The 21,008-nt window shown below is 45.9% G+C and overlaps 1 long non-coding RNA gene across 1 annotated transcript; it reads right to left on the bottom strand.

The window, feature by feature from the left end:
* Positions 1-12,238: 12,238 nt before the first annotated feature.
* Positions 12,239-20,804, bottom strand: LOC142783736 (uncharacterized). The gene is made up of 2 exons (XR_012888431.1): positions 20,546-20,804; positions 12,239-12,436 (listed from the first exon to the last, which is right to left on the bottom strand). It is a non-coding gene; the product is annotated as an uncharacterized LOC142783736 (long non-coding RNA).
* Between the last annotated feature and the right edge of the window lie 204 nt (positions 20,805-21,008).

Here is a 21,008-nt window from a genome sequence, read left to right as displayed (position 1 = left end):
GAACAAAGGCTTTCCCGCGCCTATTTCTATCTCGACGACAGTGCTCGTACTTGGTACGAGAACAGAGAAGGCAGCTTGTCAACATGGAGTGACTTTAAAAGAGGGATGATTGACACATTTGCCGATGTTGACCGGCGCGAACGTGCGCAACATATACTCGAGCTACGGGTTCAGAAACCCAATGAAACGGTCGCAATGTACGCTGAGGACATGGCCCGTCTCTTCCGTAAAGCTGACCCGCACATGACCGACGACAAAAAGTTACGCTACCTCATGCGTGGCGTTAAAGAGCAATTGTTCGCCGGACTTGTGCGGAACCCGCCAAGCACGATGACAAACTTCATCAAAGAAGCTACGGCTATCGAGCGGGCGCTTCAACTACGATGCCGACAATACGATCGCTTGTCCAGCAGCACCCACACTCAACTCGCCACTACAACATCTGATAATCACAGCTCGTTACGCGATTTAATACGAGAGATTGTTCGTGAAGAGCTGCTGAAGCTGCGGACTCTGGTCACGGAACCACCCACGGCGTCTGTCGCTGAAGTTGTCCGCGAAGAAATGCGCCAAGCGTTTTCGGCAGCTGATCCTACTCACGATCAGCGACCCATGAGCTACGCAGTCGCGCTTCGCCGCCCGCCGCCCGTTCCGCCGTCGTACCGCCAGCCATCGACAGCCGTTCCTTGGTCGCCACCGCAAGAACAGACACCGCGGCGCCTTTCCGTCGTGCCACCGTATGAAATGCTGCCGTACGAAGAGCCGTCTCCCAACGAGACACTGCATTTACAACATTATGAGCCGTTGAGGCGTCCACAGCTTCGTAAAACAGACGTCTGGCGCACCGTGGATAGACGTCCGCTTTGTTTTACCTGCGGAGGTGTCGGCCACATTTCTCGTCATTGCTGGCACCGCGTCGACACGTTTCGACCTCTTCGGCAAAGGTCTGACGATCGACGCCCCAACGACGACTACCCACCACGCCGGGACGCTGATTCTCAACGACCTTCCTTGTCTCGGTTCCATTTTGACAATCGCCGAGTTAACAATGGCGACGGTGAGCCTAATTACCAGCCAGGCTTGGGACGTCGACCACGTTCTCCGTCTCCAGCATATTCGCCTTCGTCGCGCCACCGCACTACAGCCGACGCCAGCGGAAGGAGGTCACCAAGTCCACGCCGGGGAAACTGAAGGCGGTGACCTCCGGGGGTGAGGTTGCAGGCCGCCAAGGCGACGAAAAAAGGCCCCCGTTACTCTTGCCACAGGACGCCGTAAAGCCGACTAGTTGTAACGTTGACGAAACTGTGACCACAGATCTTACCGTTTTTGTAGACGGACAGCAAGTAATAGCCTTAGTTGACACCGGTGCCGACTTTTCTATCATAAGTGAAAACCTTGCCATGCGCCTAAAAAAGTGAAGACTACGTGGACGGGACCTCGCCTCAGGACAGCAGGCGGCCAGCTGTTGATGCCTGTCGGAAGGTGTACAGCGAGACTCGGCATCGGCAGCTCTTCTTTCGTGGCGACGTTTGTCATCCTCACCTCATGTTGCAAGGACCTTATCATAGGGATGGACTTCTTAAGAGAATACGGTGCCGTCATCAACATCCCGGACCGTTCAATTACGTTCCGCAACAGCCCTGGTTTGGTTGACTGTTCAGACGCAATACGTAACACTTTACGTATAATTGATGATGATGTGGTCGTCCCGCCACGGTCATGCACTCTTGTTTCGGTGGAAGGGCACAAAGCGTTTGATGGCGAAAGCATTGCCGACCAAATTGGCTCGCTGCTATTTAGCCATGGCATTTCGGTCGCACGAGGTATCGTCCGTCTCACTGGTGGGCGCACGAATTTACTTTTGACCAACTTCAGTACTGAGTGCCGGCACCTTCCGAAGGGCACAGCTCTCGCTTCTTACGACAATATCGTAGACATGCGAGGCAGTTTATGTTTATCGGTATTAGACGAAGCGCCTAATCAAGAACCAGAACCCGTTCTCGATGTTAGTCCCACTCTGTCAGAGGATGACCGACAGAGACTTCTTCAGCTACTAGCTGAATTCCACGACTGCTTTTCATCGACCTCACGAGTTGGTCGAACACCTTTGACAAAGCATCGAATAATCACCGAGGACACGGCGAGACCTATTCACCAGAACCCTTATCGTGTAGCTTTAAAGGAACGCGAAGCCATACAACAACAAGTCGAGAAAATGCTTGAAGATGATTTAATTCAACTGTCAAAGAGCCCCTGGGCATCGCCTGTAGTGCTAGTAAAGAAAAAGGACGGCACGCTGCGTTTTTGCGTGGACTACAGGAAGCTGAATCGGGTGACCAAAAAAGATGTGTACCCGCTCCCACGTATTGATGACTCCCTTGACAGACTTCGGCACGCTCGCTACTTTTCTTTCATGGACTTGAGGAGTGGATACTGGCAGATCGAGGTAGACCCAAGAGACCGAGAGAAAACCACTTTTGTGACGCCAGATGGTTTATACGAGTTTAAAGTCTTGCCTTTCGGTTTGTGCTCCGCGTCCGTGACATTTCAAAGGCTTATGGACACGGTACTTTCGGGATTGAAGTGGAAGACGTGCCTAGTCTATCTGGACGACGTTGTACTATTTTCAACGACTTTTGACGAGCATCTCCAAAGGCTGGAAGTTGTTTTACGTGCCATACGGTCTGCGGGCCTAACATTGAAACCGGAAAAGTGTCATTTCTGTTTCCACGAACTTCAGTTTCTCGGTCACGTCGTCAGTAACGTAGGCATCCGACCCGATCCTGGAAAAATTGCCGCTGTCGCACGGTTCCCAGTACCCTCCAATAAGAAGGCTGTCATACGCTTCCTGGGCCTTTGTGCCTATTATCGCCGATTTATCGCAGACTTTGCCCGCATCGCGTCGCCACTAACTCGTCTCACAAGAGACGACGTTGCCTTTGAGTGGAACGAAGAAGAGGAGGCTGCCTTTAATGACCTGCGTCAACGTCTTCAAACGCCCCCAGTGCTTGCCCACTTCGATGAAGAAGCCCCGACGATGCTTCACACAGACGCGAGCAATGTTGGTCTGGGAGCTGTGCTTGTGCAGTAGCAAGAGGGCACAGAAAGGGTAATCGCTTACGCAAGCAGAACGTTAACACGTGCTGAGGCTAATTACTCTACAACTGAGAAGGAATGTCTCGCCGTGGTATGGGCGGTTTTAAAACTTCGCCCGTATTTATATGGCCGCCCCTTCAAAGTAATTAGCGACCACCACTCATTGTGCTGGTTAACAAGTCTAAAAGACCCTACCGGACGATTAGCGCGTTGGAGTCTCAGGCTGCAAGAATTCGATATTGTAGTCGTACACAAGTCAGGCAAGCGACATATGGACGCCGACTGTCTGTCCCGTTCACCCATTGAGTCGGCAACCCTACCTGAAGAGGAGAAAATGGCATTTCTCGGTGTCCTCGACACGACCGCCATTGAGCAGCAACAACGTGACGACGCTGAGTTGCTTGGCCTAATTAACTACTTGGATGGCAGATCTCGCAAGGCGCCAAGAGTTTTCGCAAGTGTTGTCATCATTTTGTTTACGGGACGGAGTACTCTACAAAAGAAACTTTTCGCCGACGGGATCTGCCTATCTGCTCGTCATCCCAGCAGCCCTTCGTACCGAAGTACTCCAAGCATGCCACAACGAGGTGAGCTCTGGCCATTTGGGTTACACGAGAACGTTGGCCAGAATACAGCAAAAGTATTACTGGCCGAGACTAACCACAGCCGTGAAGCACCACGTCCGTGCCTGTCTCGACTGCCAGCGACGCAAGTCACCACCGACTAAACCAGCTGGCCTCCTGCAACCCGTACAGGTCCCAACAGCTCCATTCTACCAGATCGGCATGGACATTTTGGGCCCACTACCTACTTCTACTGCAGGGAACCGCTGGGTTATCGTCGCGACGGATTATCTGACCCGTTATGCCGAGACAAAGGCTATCCAAAGAGGTACAGCAGCAGAGGTGGCAACATTTTTCATCGAGAACATTGTACTGAGGCATGGTGCACCATCCGTCGTGATCACAGACAGAGGAGCCGCATTTATGGCAGCTCTTTTGGATCACGACCTCATGCTGAGCGGAACAGCGCATCGTAAGACCACCGCCTACCACCCACAAACGAACGGGCTGACAGAGCGTCTAAACAAAACCATCGAAGACATGCTTTCGATGTACGTAGACGTTGAACACAAAAATTGGGATGAAATCTTGCCGTACATAACGTTTGCGTACAATACGGCAAAGCAAGAAACGACGTGCCTGACCCCGTTCAGCCTCGTTCATGTAAGAGAAGTACGAACTATGTTAGATGCGATGCTGCCGCACGAAGGTGACGGCATCGACCCATATGCCAACACGTTTACGGAACGCGTGGAAGAAGCTAGGCAGCTTGCACGTTTACGGATCCACCAGCAACAAGAGTACGATGCAGGCCGCTACAATGCTCACCGCAGAACAGTCGTCTATCAAACTGGCGACAAAGTATGGGTTTGGACACCCGTACGGAAACGAGGACTTTCCGAAAAGCTTTTAAGAAGATACTTTGGGCCTTACCGAGTGCTGCGACAACTGAGTGAGGTTACTTACGAAGTTGTTTCCGACAGTTCGTGTAGTACCAATCGTCGCCAGCACCATTCTGAACTTGTTCACGTAGTGCGCATGAAGCCTTACGTCAGCGAGTGATTGCGTGAGACTTTTCTTTTTTAAAAAAAACTGCATTATTGACTTCGCATCGGGTCGATGCTCTTTGAAAGGGAGGCAAATGACCCGTGTCTGCGTGTGAACGACAACGATGATGTGGGGATTTAGCAGACACCAAGTAGTGGGCCTCTGGCTTGACTCAACAACAAAAAAGACAATCTTGCGGCTTAGCTGTTGAAAACACGCTGCTCTCGCTGCCTCAAGGCGTACTTGTGCTTTGTTCGCGTTGTACTGCGACAATATTACATTCATTATTTGCTTCCAAAAATTTGTAATGTTTTTGTCTCTCCCTAGCGCATTCAATTGCTTCAGGAAGCCTGAACATCACTTCCAAATGTCTTCCCGAATTCCCTCATGCATTAAAGAACTAGTGCGCTGCTCAATGAAATATTCAACGTGAGGCGTCTTCCGTAACGTGTTCACGTACGTCTTCTCAGAATTCTCGTGCATTTCCGTGCATTCTCCACAGAAATGCTTGCAGTATGAAATGAGCATACGCCTCAAGATCGGCGAAGAATATCTGCGAATTTTCACTGCAAGGGCTGCGCAGAATGACTAGCTCTGGGCCATCTGGCAGGCTGAGGATGCTGCCCGAGTCCAGTGACTCCAAGCCTGTACCTGAAGCAACCAAAATATAACTGCTGGCTCACGGCTCACTGTGTGGAATATTCTTTTCTCTCTCTCAATATACCGTTCAATGGGTAGCTCCACTCTTGGTTACAGCGCTAAAAGCAATGGTCACAGACGAACGAACGTGACAAGGCGCACTGTACCATTGGAAATGATTACTAGCAAAAGTTAGCATAAACAAGCAAAATACCACAACAAAAAGCGAGTAAACAAAAGGCAACAAAATGGCTAGGAAGATAAATAGTATATTTGACAAATTATGCTCAACTTATTTTATTTGTTCAGTTGTTCTTCTTTCCTTTGTTACTGCAAAGTTTTACCTGTTCCATGAATTTTTCAACGATATAAATCATAGGTGCATGTTGCGCCTTGTCCAGTACTTTTTTCGGCGTCCTGTGTTCTTTGTGGCTAAAACAATAAATGTGTCACTATGCTGCAAATGTTATGCCTTATGCACAGCTCGTCCTCAGTATCCACTTTCTTTCATTTTATTCCATATTTCCTTTTTTTCCCGATACTTGATAGCCAATGGGACATGCTTATTCGGCTGGTCACAGAATAACGGGACGACAGACTGGTCACAAAACACTGATGAAGAGAAGGCCCACAGACTCAAAGGTTGACGCAGCCACGGATGAAGACTCGCCACTGTAATCTGTAAGTGACCAGTTGTTTTCTTAATTATTGAAAATGAACAGGGAAGTCATTTTTATAAATGACGCTGAGTGCGCAGATAACCAATCTAGTGAGCGAAGCAGAAACAAGTTTCAGTAGAATAAAGATCCTACAGCAATATGCTTCTTGCTAGACAGCGAGACTAGACATTGCAGAGATGTTAAAGAAGGTTGACAAACAGATGCATCAGTTTATGACGCTGCAAACCATTGAATCCGAGTTTGCGAGGACCACTCAGTACGAACTTGAGATGATTAGCATTATTCATAACATCAATGCGTACCTTCGTCGAGATGAGCACCCTGAAATAGCGCGGGAACAATAAACTTTTATGTAAATGCCAGGCAAGCAAATACAGTAAAGCTACCAAATCTAAAACAAACAAAGTTTGATAGCAGCAAGATGCAGTAGCAAAGATTTTGGTATAAATATGACTTGGCTGTTCACATGAGAAGTGACCTAAACGATATCCAAGAATTTACGTATTTGTGGTCCTCACTAACTGGGAGACCGCCTGCTGCCGTCGAGGAATTGTGATTTTCGGACAACAATTACGACAAAGCTAGTGATATGCTCAAGCAGTGGTACGGAAGAGACGACGTTTTAGTAGTAGTACACTTGAACGAGTGCATAAACATTAATAAAGTAGCAAGCCGCAGTGACTATGAAGGTTTAAGAAGATTGTCAGAAATTGTGCGAGTACACACGTGAGGATTGCAGTGCTTAAGCTTCAATAGCATCAACTACGCATCAATGCTGCTGCAAATATTAAAATGTCGCTGCCAGTGAAGATGTAGAGTGCATTCCAGTTGAAACAAGGGATAGTCGCCAGTAGATCGTCAATAGAAGGTCAGAATACTCGTGACTTCAAGAAGATAACCCCAAGTTTTTGATGAAATGCTTACATAATAAAGTGTAATGCAGAGAAGAATTTGTCACAAAAAAGCAACAATAGCAGCACCGAAAGTAACCAGCTAGAAAGAATTTCTAGTTTGCAACGTGCAATTGGAAATATTTGCATATTTTGTGACACTAATAATCACTATACTGATAACTGCAGGAAAGTTATGCCGTTTGAAGAGCAGAAAATGAAGCCAAAAGCTTCATTTGACGCTTCCGTTGTACGAGGCTTCGCCATACTGCCAAAAGAAGTAAGGCAAACATAATGTGCAACATAACTTGCAAACATCGCAGAACATGTATGTATGGCTTTCTTTGCCAGAGCAAAGAAAGCACAGCCCAGTCTGAAGTGTCTGTTAAGGTTGCAAGACAAGAAAAATAAAGCATCCACTTTCAATGTATGTAGAGTTGAAGAGTTTTCCTACAGACTGCAGTTGCAGTGGCAGAAGCTAGAAGTCAGTCATGTTATTGTCATGTTTTAATGGATACGGGAAGCCAAAGATCTTTTGTTCTGAAAGATTGCCTGAGAAATTTGCCTGCTAAGATAAGAGAACAGCGACTGACGATAGGCTCGTTGGGAGGAGGTGAAACTGAAGGACTCATGAAGTTTGTGGAAGTAAAACTGAGTATCTACAGCGGTGAAGAAGTGCTATTGAAAGCAGTGGATGTGAACGTGATTTCAAAAGAAATAGTACCGTGCCTACCTATCGAACTGCAAAAGAGGTAAGAAGAGGATGGATTGAAGCTGGCCAACGTCATAGTAAGAAACACAGAGTGAAACAAAATGGCGTAATTATTGGCTCAGACGAGTATTGGAAAGTAGTGAAAGGTGGTATTATAAAGCTAGGCGAGGAGTTGACCGCAAGAAAAACTATATTCAGATGAACTGTCAAGACAACGTGTGCGCAACAAAGCAGACGTAAATAGTCATTTTCTGTGCTTCATCACATCCTATGGCGCTGTGCCTTTGCCAGTCCCCATTTCCAAGAAAAGAAAATTAACAAGCTGTGTAAAGCCCATGACCTCACCTCTCAAATTCTGGCTGTCCAGAGGGCCTGCGTGAGGGTGCTCAAGTGTAAATTGACCGCCCTCCGGTGAAGAACGGGTGAAGAACGTTGACCGAAAGGCCAAACCGTATGAGAGAAAGAGGCCAGCGTTGAAACAAACTGCAGAAATAAACAAAGATTGAAGCATTCTTGTAAACTCTTTAACAAATACTATTATAAATAATCAAGAAAGCAATATCGCCTGAATACACAAGCTACACCAGTACACCGACCTTGGTTTCACCACGCCCTCCTGGATTCTCCAGAAACCTTGGTAAGATTATGAAAGGGTATTTGGCAGCCGATGAGACCATGCTCCTGCTGCCATACACGCCATGAGAAAGTTTTTGATTTATTCTTCAACACCTTTTCACCGATGCAGCTTGTCTGTTGGTGTGATATTGCTTTGTTGATTCTTTCCAATATTTCATGTTACATCGTTTTCAGGAGTCCTTCCGTTTTCTCTGTTTAACTCTCAAGTTTTTTCAGCGCTGACTTCTTCGTAATTTGGTAAGCACTTGCAGCGAACTTTCTTCAGAATTATGTCTGTCATCGCAACAGGTGCAAGCTTATTTGGTCTTCTGCGCGCATTAATGGCCGGTGGCTCGCTGATCAGTGTTGCTTCAACTTGCACTGTGGTTGTCTGACTTTCCTGTTTTGATGAGACTCCATTCGCTATAACTTTCATCGTCGCACTTGGTTGCAAATTAGGCTGGCTTTCGCTGTATGTTTGTCCACTTCGCATCATGCTGCTTACGTGTTTTATCAAAGCTTAGTCTTCCTCAGAAACGTTTGCATAATTGTGAAGCAACCTCGTGTCTTCACTGAATTATGCAATATTATCCGACCTCTTCTGGTGTGTGTCGCTGTTCGGTCATCATGTCACTCTTTTCTGTGGTGATGTGAGTGAGTGAAATAATTTTATTGAGTCCACAATCAAGGCACCTGCTTTCGTGTTTTATAAAAAATCAGTTTTTCTCAGAAACATGCGTCGTGAGCAAACATCCTTCTTCCCTTCACGTTAATTGTCCTGCTCATGATGACCTCTTCTGGTTCGGTCGTTGTGTCAATTTTCTGTGCGTCATAGTGAAGCAACATTACCTTCCACTTTTGCTTCATTGTTGTACACGTTAGCTTTACCTTGTACAGTGCATCCGAATGAAATTTCTGTTGCGGTGAACTTCTCTTCTAGCTTTCGGATGACACCTTTCATCACTTGCCAATTGTGGTCTGAGCCAACAGTCATGCCGATTTCACTGGTCTCTGCGTTTCTACCTAAGTCGTCAGCCAGCTTCAATTCATTCGCTTCATATTTCTTTTTGCTGTTGGATAGTTAGGAACGGTACTATTGCTTTTGAAAGGATGTCAATCTCCATCAATTCTAAAAACACTTTTTCACCACTACAAGTACATTTAGTTTACCATCAACACACCTCAGGCCATTTTCAATATCCTTTTCTCCAAACGAGCTTATCATGAATCTTTCTTTTCTTCTCACTAGTAAACAAGTTGCTCAAGCAACCCTGGCCTTTTTAAGCAAAACACCTTTGGCGGCCAGTATGTAGTAGAACAGGACATTAACATGACTTCTTCCAGCCTTTGGTCAATGCCTGTAGAAAAATGCTTGATGAACTATACGGAGTTTGTCGGGTACAATTTTGCTCTTTTTTCTTTTTACTTTCACCTAGATCATTCACTAAAAAATTTTCTGAAAGTTTTTTTTCGACACATGGGTGGCGCACGTCCTTTCTAACATATATTGCACCTCAAGCTTGCTTTACACATTTTAGCAATGTGGCGAGGCCTTGTACCACTAACACATCGATCTGATTCTTCGAGGTTAATTTTTTTCTCTTCATAGGGCATCGATTTCCTACAGTCATCAATGTAATAAGCGGTTGTCTCACAAAATATGCGAATTTTTGCAACTGTACATAACAAATAAATCAATTTTTTTGTGACCCTTAGTTCTGCTATCGTTGCTTTGTCTTTGCGTTACACTTCCTTTTCCAAGTATTTCATGAAAATCTAAGATTATCTTCTTGAAGATGAAAAAGATTCCGACTTTGCCTTGAAGATATACTGGCTTCGTCTGGCATAAAAGACTATAATACCAGCAGTACCTAAAGAACATCCAAATGTTACACCTCACAGCATGAGCATTGGCAGCGAGGGCTAGTACTGGAGAGGGCAGCGCTGCTGTCACTGTGCCGTATATAATGACATCACGTGGCCCACTCATGCAATCATCAGTGCAGCGCACTCATTTTTGACCCCGAGTCAGTTCATTTTATTACTTACAGGATTCTTGATACGCTCCGCTCCGTAGCACACGCATTCGAGTGATCCTAATTGTGAATGAGCCCTTCTAAAACGTCGCGGAACCGATACACTTGGCTGATGAAACTGAAATTGCAAAAAATTGAGTATTAAACCTCAAGTATGCAGCTCACGCAGCGGCTACTTCTTTTTTTCAAGCGTCTGTAGATCAACAAAGAGTTTGCGCCAGGTATGGGCGATAAAATGTTGAGTGTGTATGATGGTCTACTGCGTGATCTGTAGGAATAAGAATTTAATCCTTTTCTTTGCACCAAATGGAAAAGAAGGATTGCCGAAGCGTGAAATTCGAGAAACCATTCGTTCGTCCCTTTTGTAATTAAAGGAACGCATTCTGTGGTATCTACTTCTCTCTTTGTGTGAGTTATTTCCAGCTCCTGGACTAGCTTCTAAAGTAGCTAAGGAGGGAACGTGTTTGAGTTCGAAATGGGTGCGCCTCGATGACCAGAGTGCTCAGTGGCGGCGTGAAGGAAGAGCCGTAGTCCGGTGAAGAGACGCTTTATTGCAGCCTCAGGCACCTGCCCGAGTCCAAACCCGAACCTTTGCTCTTCATTTCACATTCAAACACCATCCTTTCAACCTTTGGTTGAACAAAGGGTCAACCCACAAAATAATCACTTGTTGTGGCTCGCTTCATCACAACCAATCGCACAAACTCTTTACTAATAGCACTGCATAAGTCGAAACCACATTACCAAATACAACACGTGAAGGCATAGGTTCTCCGCGTGTCATAACCTCTCCCATGCCTGGCCGTGTATCGGCTGACCTACGTCGGTAGCCGTTCTCCCACTCGAACTCTATTAGATTCTCAATAAACGTCGATTTCGTGCCGACCGGTTGTGCGCCCGCGCGCTCCGCGCGCTCGCGACCTTCGGCGTCATCGTAGCGCTGGCCGACTGGGCTCGTCCTACGTCATCTCCTGTCGCCGACGACCTTCGACGACAGCGCAGCTCTGATTTACTGGTCCTGCTCTACGCCATCTACAGACGCCGACACCATCTCTCGCAAGTGTACCCCGTCCTCGGACTCCAGTGACCGTTCTTCCATCTTTCCTGTCTCTCCTATCCCCTCAGTTTGTTGTTGCTTCTTCTTCCTCTTTCCTATACCTTTACTTCTACCCTTTTATCCCTCCTTACCCCCATCCCTTTGTGAGCTCTGTGGCGGTGTCGCTCACTGAAGCAGACAATAACGGGGCTCACTTTTCTCTTTCTTTCTCTCAAGAACCACTTCAGTAGAAGCCTCCTCAACCAAGAGAGTACACTGCCAGGCCCTGTGCATTGACCAAGTGTGCACGCGACAGCGAGGCACCCCGACATCCTAACAACACTCGGTAATGACGAATAGCGGAGCAGGATAAGCTCGTCTCTGTGCAGTACCATGTCTCGGTCAGCCCAATGGTCACGTCCCTGCGGCATTGCCAATGGCACACGTGCACGCCAACAATGACTTAAGCTCAGACGACCGCGCTTGACGGGACTCTTACAAGACGCGCGCCCGAGTAAGCTAGCCTTTTCTAGTCCGAAACAGGGGTGACCTTGACAGCTCCACTCGTGAACCGCGTGAACAAAGGAGCCTCCTTTCTTTCCTGTGCGCGGGTCTTCCCCGTTCGCCTTCGCGGAACCGATCGACTTCGTTAGATTACGCGTCGGGAACTGGCTCCGCGATCCGAATTAGCCGCATGAATTGCACTGCCCACAAAACGCCGCTAATAGTTGCCTCATACTAACTGTGTGAGTTTTCGAGCATGTGCTATAATAGGAGTGGGATGCATGTGCGATAAAGCCGAGAATGAGGAAGGCAGCCCAGCATTGATGATCACGTGTGCGGCAAGAACTTTCACAAAAAATATTTTCTGTATTGCGTTGGGGTTCACATTTGGTAAATACGACATGGGGCTTTCCGGAGATGTACACATAAAAATTTTTCACGTTTATTCAGGCCATGCCGACAGGTCTTTTTCCAGCTGTCTGCTGCTGAAGCTGGGAAGAATGGTTTTGTTCGATGCTGTCATTTTGCGTTGCATAATCGGACGTCTGTTCTGTTAGCAGCCATGGTGTGCTGAGTTGCTGTTATTCAAGTTGGTTGACTCCAGAGCCAGCAGAGTCGCTGAAAATGAGATAAGGTACTTGTAAATAATATTCAAGCTAACGGTGCGAGCAGGCATTTTTGCAGCATTCGCACATCGCATCACGTCAGTCAATGAACCCAGCGCAAAGAAGCGCGTGTAGTGCAAGCGAACATCAGGGAGACAAGCTATATGCGGGTGAAGTTTCACTTATTTACTTATACGTCTGATAAATCATCATTCCGCAATAATAGAAGGGAATGTAGTGGGCTGCAGAAACCATGGTTGTTGAGAAGAGCAATGCTGTTGTGGCGAAAAAGGTGCGATATCATTATGAAAGATCAAGCGTATTCAGTACCCGACAGGAAAGCATCGCTCCCCTCCGTCATTTTGTACCACCCTGAAACGTAGCGCGAGGTGTTGCCGTGAATCCTGCGTGGCAGTCCACACTCATTAAATTGTTATTTCTCGGCCGCGTACTTTCCGCGCAAAAGTGAGAGACTGGTACGCGCCATCGCACTTGCCTCAGTAACCATAAATCTTCGCACAATGCGAAAATGCTTCGATTTACAGATTGTTTGATGAGTTACATATCAGCTCAACTTTTACCACGTCTTTTCACGTTGTGCCTCGATAGCATCATGCACACACGCTTCACCGAAAGCAAATGACGTGGCTACGATTCTACGCTGGCATGCTAAATAGCCTAATAACACCCCGTGTAGGGCTAGTTGTTGCGTTACATAAAAATCCTGTCGGTAAATTGAAAAACACAGTAAACAAAAAAGCAGACAGGAAAGTGGCTAGACTACCAACAAATTGTTATTTTATTGTCTGGAATTCTTGTTTATGAGTCACTAAATATCTTTGTAGGCTAACACTATAGCTTGTGTCACAGCTAAGTACTACTACTTTTGCTTGCGAAGCGAGAAGAGCCATAGCAGAGAGCCAGAGTCATGGGATTTGTCGAACACTTCCCACTGCTGGTACCCGAGATGTCCTTTTATGCGTCACAAAAGGACTCCGGAAAACGGTGCCACTCCATTTCCTCGCCCGCAATACGATCTTCTGAGACTCTTCACCCCAGTCACGGTAACAGCCAAGCAAGAAATGCAAAACACGTGGAGCGAAAAAACGTCTTGGAACGACTCGCTGCGAGATGATGAAACGCAGTCGTGGAGCAAAATGAATTCAACAGCTGGAATCTGTTCGAAAGTTCAGTGTACTACGATGGTTTAATGCAAGACGAAAGAGAAACCTATTTAAAAGAAAGTTCATTTGTTTTCATACGCAACTTCATATGCATACTGAACGTCAGCTTATTTGATCAATTTCTACAAGAAGACAAAAGGCACTGAATTACTTATTGCAAAAAGAATAGCGCCAACGAAGTAAATCTCGCTGCCACGACTTGAGTTAATGGCTGTGTTGCTGTCCACACGTCTCTCTGAGTACACCATAAGCACAACCTAATAAATGTTTTATTACGAAAATAATTATATGAACACCCTTGGCTGAATTTCGCCACCGGCTTCAGAGTCATTCACCGCATATGTATACACCTACGTGTAGATGAAAACGCAAGACAGAAAAAAATCACAGCATATCCACGGAGTGAATGATGATGAGTGGGGCGAAGCGTTCGTCAGCGCGTCCACGCTTCCTTTTATCATTTCATTCTTACTTCCGTCCGTCCGCGCGACCGTCTGTGCGTCCATCCGTCCGCACGTCCACGCATCCGTCCATCTGTCTGTCTATCTTCTAGTCTGTGTGTCCGTCCTTGCGCTCATCTAGTGAACGTTCTAACTACCGCCGTCTTGCATCTCGCATCCCCTGTGGCGCATACCCACTCCATGCGTCCATCCATCTACTAGTGAGTCTGTCCATCCATGCGTCCGTCCATGCATTCATCTAGTGAACACTCAAAGTACCGCCATCTCCCATCTCGCCTCCCGGTAGGTATGTACGACAACGACGGGGGATAGACAGACCCACGCCTTAAGAAACTTCACCCCTAAAATTCTAGAAAAAGGACTCCAGCGCGTGGAGTCGAATGTGCGACCTCCGCGTCGTGAATGGTAGCGTTAACCACTGAGCCACCAAGAGCACCTTCTTCAACGTTCAATCAGCAAGCTGTTACGCCTACCACTTACCACTGTTGGCGAGCATTGGGGGGGGGGGGGGCTATTGTTGTTTTTTAGCATTATCAGCAAGGTGGCGCAATAAGCGCGTGGCAGCTTTCGTCTCTCACGCGCACTTTGGCCCGCAGATAGAAGGGGAGTGGATGATCTCTCACACGCCCTTATCTTGCGGGGGGAGGATCATACGTTTTGGCTCGAGTTGCTCTTGCACTGAAATGATTCTGTTGTAGTTACGGAACGCACAAAGGCCACTGCAATCATTGAACAGCCTCCGTTTGCGAAAATGGAGCGCTTTTCAGACGTATCGAGGTAATAAAAACTGAGACGCTTATTTGCGTTCGTGTGTACATTTGAGTACGTTTCGTGCGTCATTTGGGCGTAAAAAACACGGGGCACGTTTAGAACTGCCTGCCATTCTGCACGTGGCCTACCAATTTGTTGCTGTCACGTTCATTGCTTTGTCTTTGCGGCAAAGCTGTGACTTTTTATCGTCTCTTGTTCTGCTCTCTCTCTTTCACACATACGAGACGGTACTTGATTTGTTTTTTCATAAACTAGCAAGAAATAAAATAGGAGGAAAAGAACGGCAGAAAGGTTACCCAGCCTATAGGCAGCCGGTTTGCTACCTTGCGCATAACGGGGGGATGGGGGAGATGAAAGATAGAGAGCAGAGAGGGAAGAGAGATAAACACAGCACGTTCAGCAGCACACGCGCGCACACTCAGTTGTAGTCCAGTCTTGTCTTTTGCGGTTTGTGACATTGCTGTTACAACCGCTTGTTCAAGTCCGTGTCACGTAGGAATTTCAACAGAGCTTTTGTCGCCTTGTGTTGCAATGTGTTCTCTCGGGCACTTGACAGAATAGTGTCCACAGACTGTTGTCGATGCGCGCAAAAAACGGACGCCAGAGGCTGTCTCTGGATGTCATACAACGGACAGTCGTAGAAAGTGCGGTGTAGCGTCTCTTCACAATGGCAGGCATCGCAGAAAGCGTTGTCGGCCATTCCAACGACAAAGAAGTAAGATTTGGTAAATGCCGCTCCTGGCCATAAGCGATGGAGGAGGGTAGCTTCTCTTCGGTCGAGCCCAGTGGGCATGCGGAGAGCCATCACAGAGGACAGGTGGTGTTGACGATTCGTCTCGTTGCTTGGTGGGCACCATAGTGAAAACGTGATTTCACGCGCAAGTCGTCGAAGATTACTGCGATTTTTTATTGTTCAACAACGCACAGAAGAAATCTCCCACCGGAACCACCTTGCAGGTCAAAGCGCAAGACATGTTACGCACTACTACGAGGGACGAATGGGTGCCACTTTTAGGAGCTTCGCCCCTAAAAGATATCTCAACGTGCTCAATAGGTGCTGCGCTTTGTGCCAATTGACTGACGATATCGGCTGAAGCAGCGATCCCGAATGAAACTCTTGGCACACTAGTACAGTCGTCCTCATCCCCTGAGATCTTTAAAATGGTAATTTTTTTATCTGCAGTAACGTATCATGCAATGAAAACTGTTTTTCGCATTGAATGATCTACTAGCGGAACTGACAGTACCCCCAAACAGCATAAAAGCATTGCAGATCGTTTTATAGGGATAAATAAGTTTCCTTACCGTTCAAGACTTTCGTAGCTTGTCATTCTGATAGTCACGGTTAGCGAAAAAAAAACAACTTCTAAAGCACTGACTTTGGACGGAGAGGCGCTTTTTTCAATGGAGCGGTACAAAAATGCATGCGTGCCGCTGCTAACCCACGCGGTGCGTCGCACCAGAAGCCGTCGTATCCCACTCTTCCTGCGATTGTTCATATTACCGGTCACCTATTCATTTAAGGGTCGAAGATTCTTAAATCGGCACCCACTCGTCCCTCGTAGTAGTGCGTAACATGTCTTACGCTTTGTCCTGCAAGTTGGTGCAACTGGGAGATGTCTCCTGTGCGTTGTTGACAATAAAACTTCGCAGCATTCCCGTAAACTATAAGCCGAATTCTCCTGTCTCTCATTCCCCATTAGCAGCCATTGGTATGTACATTGAGCACTATCTGACAAAGAAGGGTTGCTACGGAAAACTCGCTAGGCATAACCTCTTTGGTTTTATGAAGGTTTAGCGAGCGTTGGGCCGCAGTGCCATGAATACAGTGAATTGGTATATACATTGAACTCGAGGTGGTTAAAGGTGGGAAATGAACACGAAGCATTAGCCGTAAGAAAGTGTGCGTGTGCCAACTCTCGTTTATTCCTAGGAATGTCCGCTGGATGGCGGTGATTCTATATAGGGAATATATTATGAAAAGATTAGAGATGGTGATACTTCGAGTGTTGAATAGATGGGCGAACGGACACACAGGCAGATGCATGGACGGATGCATGGATGGCTGCATGGACGGATGGACGCATGGATGGTCACACAGATGGACGCATGCACAGACGGAAGCAAGAATGAATGGACCTATGGATGCTTCACCCGATTCTCCATCATTCACTCCCTGGATATGTTGCTAATTTTTTAGGCTTTTGACAAAATGTGTCATTAAAAATACTGCTTAAACCAAACAGGTATATTATTCATAACAATATACTGAAATCATACTAGTGTTTTCGGCTGAAACGCTCACAACTTGATTATTTTTATTAGCGGTGACTCTGCCTTTACAGGTCTGCATTCAGGCGCTGTACAGGCCTGAGTCTCTTGGTGTTTGTTATTTTTATTCTATAATATAGTGACCTTTCTTCCGTTGTAAACGCTAACATTCTTCTACGTGCAAATGATTGTATCATTTTTAGAGTGGTAACAATTGCTAACGACTATTCCTCACTCCAATCGGATCTTAGGGCTGTTGCTATTTGGTGTAACAATTTGTTATTCTAGCCAAATAATAATGAATGTAAATTCATGCGCGTTTTAACAAAATATCCCTGCTCCGCACCATACTACATCAATAACAATAATTCAGAATCACTAACTTCATATGAATATCTTGGCGTAAACTTCACAGCAAACCTGCACTCGTCTACTGATATCAAGCTCTTCATTAACAATGGTAATCGCATGTCAGGTTAGCTTCGCCAAATTTTTATCATGTTTTTCCTTCCTTGAAACTCCTACTTTATAAAACACTCATTTTATCAAAACTGGAGTGTGCTACACCCATCTGGAATCCCACCCAAACTAACCTAATTTCAGCTCTAGAAACGGTTCCGAACAAATCCGCACGTTTCATTAACTCTAATTACAGCCAGACCGCCAATATAGCATCCATAAAATTAGACCTTTCCTTCCCACATTATCGTTGCGCTGAAAAGTGTCACGCATTGCCATGTTTTATAAAATATATCATAATGTTGCACTACGACATTGCATCATGCCTGAGTCATCTTATGCATGCCATCGCACAGACCATGATGATAAGGCCGTACTAATTCATGTAACATTACGTACCTTTCTCATTCATATCTACCACGAAACTCTAGTGATTTGGATGGCGTTCCCGTGGACGTTATGAACGATATTCATCATGAACAGTACCGTGATTCCGTGGCCAATAATGTATACTGTGGCTTTTTTAAAACTCACTGTAAGTTCACAATTCGCTCCCTTGTTTCATATTGGTTTTGTTTTACTTTCTTTATTGCTCATAGCATCTTTTTCTTTCTTGTCTTTATTTTTTTGTCGAGCGTTATTGCCCCTTCCCGTGTGTAATGCCTCTGGCTCTGAAGGCTATAAGAAAATGAAACGAAATGAAATCTCATGTGCCCTCCTAACTTTATTTCTCCCCCTCATTCACTTTCCTTCTAGTGCAATCCATCCTGTGGTCCTTGATGACTAGCGGTTATCTTGCCTTTGCGCTATATACGGGCCCTGCGCAAGGCAACTCCTTCTTCTTAATTTGGACTATGATGTCCGTGTCCCCAATTTGTCTCCTGATACACTCTGCTGTCTTTGTCCCTTAGTGTTGCGCCTATCATTTTCGTTTCGATTGCTGGCTGCGTCTTCCTCAAACTAAATCAACACTCTTTGTAATCCTCCAGGTTTCTGCACCGTATACAGGTAAGTACTGGTAGGATGCGGCTGTATATACCTTCCTCTTGCGGAATATTGGCAATCTACGATTCATCAATTTCTTGAGAATGCCTGCCAAATGTGCTTCACCTCATTGTTATTCTTCTAGTTACTTCCATCTCAATGTTTGGCTCTGCAGTTACAAGATGTTCCAAGTGAACGTACTCTTTCACAACTTCACGTGTACTGATACCTACCCCGAGCGGATTCATAACGTCAAGAAATCTGTGCCTACAGTGCTTGAGAGGCGAGGAGACGCGATAATTGAAGACGAGATGCTTGAAGCACCTTTACACTCGCTGCAATCTTTGACCCCGCCAAAGCGACTGTTAAGCCTAAATGATGACATTTTCCCAGTCATTAGTACATCAACTCCCACGAAAAGAAAAAAGACGGCGCGTTGCAGAGCCTTGACAGTTTATGCCGAGCGTAACCGTATCAACGTTGATGGGTGGTTTCCGCAACTCGTTTGCCGGCTTGACAAAACGAGAAGCAACAATGAAAATATCACTGTCACCTGCAATTAGCAAGCTAATTACATGAGCTTCACTGGAATCACACTGGGATGCAGAATGAATTCGCGACGCTCAGTAGATATGATAATTTCAGACTTGTTACTTCGTGTAAACACCTTTCGAATGATGACACGGACGTTAAGCATTCATCGCTCACCGGGTTTTCTTGTTATCACTCCCCATTGTTTAAATACAGCTAACTGTGTACTGAAATGCGCTGAGATCACTAACATCATCAGCAATACAGGAGGAATTTGAACGCGGATAAACTAGGTGTAGTGCCCACAGGAGACAAGGAGGATCCAAACATGCGAATCAAGAGTTAGAGGGAAATCAGGGGGCCAGAACGTCTGATAGCGTGAATAAAACTACAGCATATCCCACGTACTATGAGAATCAATGTTATGCGAAGCATACGCATAGAAGAAGACTGCGTTGTAATTTATTCATTCAGTGAAACGTTACCAGTTGGTACTAAAGATATACACAAATGAACGCACGGACATATGTTTACCAGCAGCATATGTTTATTATAACCAGTTGTTTACACTTACGTAACGATGCCCACAGCAACATGAACATTGACAACACCAGAAGCGGTATGCTTTAATGAAGCACTGGTGCTCGCCAGAATGGCAGCTCTGGCACCGCAACACGAATCAACTTCAGCTAATGGCGCGTAACAAGAATTGATGTCAACCTGACATGACGGCTATGTCATATAAGTTTATATGTAATGTTTAAAAAACGGACAACCAGCACTACAACTACAATGATCTTTCACGAACAAAGGCGGTTTTTTAAAAGTTGTCGCTTGAATATGTGTTATAATACATAGTTGCAATGTGGATTGCTGCTCTTCAATCCCTGCTGGGACTCTGACATTTACAATTTGCATTTGTCGGGTCAATGCAGCCGATATAATTTTTTTACTCCCTCCAGCGTTAAAATCAATCTTTTTTTGCTCTTCATGTGTAGATATAAACTCTCAATCACCTGTGACACATGCGTACTGCATAAGAGTGGCACATATCCCCCTTTTTAACTGGTACGGGCAACTGATTGATATGTGGGGTTTAACGTCCCAAACTGGTAGGGGCCACTGTACCACGGAAAGTGTTCGATGGCGTACGCGACTGGATGGCGACATTATTCATATCACATGACCAGCGAGTCGTATGCGTGATACCATCTTACCCTCCATACTAGTTTTGATTTACCTGGAGTTAGGTGAGTGATCACGAGTGCACCTACACGTAGATATATAGATAGATAGATAGATAGATAGATAGATAGATAGATAGATGCTGAAAATTCATGAAGTTCGGCAAAAAATGCTTCGCATATAAAGTTTTATCAGCCAGCACATACATAGCGGCTCTAGCGCGTGCGAAAAATATGCATATAGCCGATGTGGACATATATTAGGTCATTTACCTACCTTTGCGAGATTGCAACGTCACTACAAATTCTTTTGTGCGTCATATCTGCCTGCTCTGTTGATGTTGTTTTATAGTTGTCTTCGTCGGTTTAGTTGTTGTTGCTACTCTTTTCGTTGTGCCTCCTGTAGCATTCGTCGCACTACTTCTTCCCGGCGTTGTATTGCTAAAAATTGTGCTGCGTGACGTTGATGCTGTGTGAATACAATAGCGGTCGGCACCATTGGCCGTTGCATAGGGTTAGCATATGCTGTCGACGGGATGTCGTGATCAAATATGAATAAAAAGGTTAGACTCAAAACCATACCGAAACGTAAGCATTCAGCCCCCGCCATACAGATATACACACCTGGCTCACATGATCGGCACTCTCCTAAAGAGCTTATTTGCACAGACGCCAGAAAGAATAATTGCCACATTGTAGTTTCAGTTGTGCTTCTATGAGGCCGTTTTAAATGCTGACAT

This window comes from Rhipicephalus microplus, unplaced genomic scaffold, assembly GCF_043290135.1.
Source record: "Rhipicephalus microplus isolate Deutch F79 unplaced genomic scaffold, USDA_Rmic scaffold_12, whole genome shotgun sequence".
Classification (NCBI taxonomy): Eukaryota; Metazoa; Arthropoda; class Arachnida; order Ixodida; family Ixodidae; genus Rhipicephalus; species Rhipicephalus microplus.
Note: the sequence above shows the minus strand (reverse complement) of the source record. Positions and strands in the feature narration are given on the sequence as shown.